Here is a 2,606-nt window from a genome sequence, read left to right as displayed (position 1 = left end):
CCCAGCGGCCAACCTTCCGTTTTCTTGTTGAAAAGAGAAATAACGCTACCGTGGCCTCCCCGTGCTGATGGGGCCATCGCAGTTACAGGGGAACCTCACTCCCCAGAAGAGCATCCCACCCCCGGGTGCCTCATCCCATATCGGTACTCACATGGCAGCGGGCCGAGAGCGGAGCCGGGCATGGCCGGGTGGGCATGAAGCTGCGCTCAGACCATGCAGGGAAATCCCAGGAAAATCAGAATAATAATAATAATAGTAATAGAATAAAGTTTATAGGAAAAAAAACAAACCAAAACAAAAAAACAACACCAAACAAAAATGAAAACTACCACCACTGTGCCCAGGCCGTGCGGGGCCGGCGCTCCCTCCCCCGTTCCTCCCTCCCTTCCTTCGCCGCCGTCTCCCGTGGGTGCGTCCCCGGCTGCGCCCGGCGGGGAAGTGGCGGCGGCGGCGGCGGCTCCGGCTCTTTACGGCGGGGGCCCCGGTGCGGCCCGGCCCACGTGACGGCCGCCGGGGTAGCCCCGGTCCCGGCGAGGATTGGGCTCCTCCCGGCGGGGGTGTTGGGGGTTGGGATACGTCCCGCCGGCTCCTCTCCCGGCGGGGGGGACGCGCCCTTCGGTTCTCCCCTGGAGCGGGGCCGTGGGCGCCGGGAGGACGGGGGCAGAATGCGGCCCTCGAGGACGACCCGCGTCCCCCCTTTCCTGTTGACCCCCCCTCCCACCTCTAGCCACAGGGATGGAGGTGTCCGCCCGCCCCCGGGCTGGGGGTGGCTCCCGGCTTTATTTTTTCTGGGTTTCTCCGCTGTCCCAGAGGGAAGCGATGTCCCCCCCCGGATCCTGGTTTCTCGCAGGAACCAGAGGGGAACACACCGAGACCTTTCCGACCGGGCTGTCGGGTTGCAGAGGACGTGGCGAAGCGCTTTTCTGCTTCGAGCGAGAGCTCCCGCACTCGTTTGCGACAAAACCCAGAATACTGGGGACGGGAGTCTCACCAGCAGGGCCCCCACCTCTCCGTGCACAACCCCAGCGGCGCGTGATCCCGACGCCGGGGCGATGCTCGCAGTCGTGTCCAGGTCTCAGGGCGGCTCCGACCCCTCGCCGCCCCGTCGGGGCCCTGCTGTCCCCATTCCCTCTGCTCTGCCTCATTCCCGGGGCTCTGCTGTTCCCCGGGGGAGCGCGGCCTCCTCCCTTGCAGCTGACCGCGCAGTAGGGACCCGCAGCGGGCCGGGAAACAGCAGAAGCCTTTTCTCCAATTTTCCCCGTCTGTTCGTCCCCAGGAAGGGGCGGCAGGAGGGGAAGGCGCACTTAAATCCCCGCGTCCTCCTGACCCGGTAATTTGGTCGATTTAACTCTTCTCTGAGACAGGGCAACGGGACCGGTCCCCACCGGCCGCCGGCACGGTCCCTTCCTTCGGAGGGAAGAAATAATTTCGTCATTCTTAGGATTTGCTTTCGGGAGCGGCTGTCGGGATCCGGCCCCGAGCCCTCCCGGCAGCCGAGCTCCGAGCGGTCGGGGGAGTGCGGCCCGGCTCCGCGGGGACCACCGCTGCGGGAAGGGTGGGAAATTTCGGCTCCAAAATAAACCGGGGCAGGAATGCCAGCTATTTCCCTCCGAATAATGCGAGGCAACAGGCTGGGGATCAGTATTTATTTCCTTGCTACGCTCAGGAGAAAGCGGCAGTTTACTACCGTCCCTCGAAACAAAATAATTTTTATACGTATATTAAAAAGGTGCGCTAGAGAAAGAAAATAACAACGGGAAGAAACGTCTCACGCGTTAAAACAGCTCCAAACCCGCGGCAGCCGCGGCTGAAGCACCGCCGGAGCTCCGTTCGTTTCGGTTCTGTGGTTGGGAGCGGGTGAAGCCGTCGGGCTCGGCCGTTGCCCGCGAATGCGTGAGTTCCCAGGCATCGCAATTACAAAGCGCCATTTAATGGTGATTTAGTCTTGAAAAGATCAAAAATAAATAATAATAATAATAATAATAATAAACGTGCGAACCGCCCGTTCCTATCGCTTGTGGTGTTCAAATAAAAATAGGAACACTGAAAGAAACGAGGCTATGCTGAAATCCGGGGGCATTTTCGCTAGCCTCACGAAAACCTGCCCGCAGATGCGTTGCCTGTGCGTGTATTCAGCCCCCTCCGATTTAGCACTTTTCCAACTCAATTTTTCCTCGCCGTGGCATCAGCTCTGCCCTGCGGTGCTGCCAACCGGAGCGGCGGGTTCCGAGGTGGCTCCTCCCGCAGTCGCCCCGGGCAGAACCGCGGGGACACGCAGGGCTGCGGGCAGGTGATCCCGCACCGGGGCTTTCCAGCACGAACCCCAGCAGTTTACCGCAACTTTCCGCGGTTGGAGCGGCTGCGTGTTGCGGGACGAGCTGGGCAAAGCCCGGGGTGCTGCCACCCCGTCCACGCGTGACTGCAGCCTGGGTGTTAGTCGCGCAGCCGATAGTGAAGATGGGGAGACGGTGAGTTCGGGGTGACCACGGGGTAGGGGGCCGCACCCGGCGCTCGGAATGAGCCTGCCTTTCTTTGCTATTTGGATGGTTTTGGAAAAATTCGAGTTGCTCTCAGCGCACGGATCGGCCCTAGATCCTCCTTCGAAC

The 2,606-nt window shown here is 61.4% G+C and overlaps 1 protein-coding gene across 1 annotated transcript in view; it reads right to left on the bottom strand.

The window, feature by feature from the left end:
- Positions 1-413, bottom strand: part of GATA5 (GATA binding protein 5) — an 11,204-nt gene extending 10,791 nt beyond the window's left edge. Inside the window, exon 1 of the mRNA XM_042832459.1 lies at positions 152-413. The gene's annotated coding sequence lies outside the window, so the exon portion shown is untranslated. The remainder of the gene's footprint in view (positions 1-151) is intronic.
- Positions 414-2,606: the final 2,193 nt, after the last annotated feature.

Source organism: Centrocercus urophasianus, unplaced genomic scaffold (assembly GCF_019232065.1).
Source record: "Centrocercus urophasianus isolate 14NV4802_14NV808 unplaced genomic scaffold, USGS_Curo_1.0 seq_38, whole genome shotgun sequence".
In the NCBI taxonomy this organism is placed as follows: domain Eukaryota; kingdom Metazoa; phylum Chordata; class Aves; order Galliformes; family Phasianidae; genus Centrocercus; species Centrocercus urophasianus.
The sequence above is the reverse complement of the archived record's forward strand: the minus strand, read 5'-3'. Positions and strand labels throughout refer to the sequence as shown.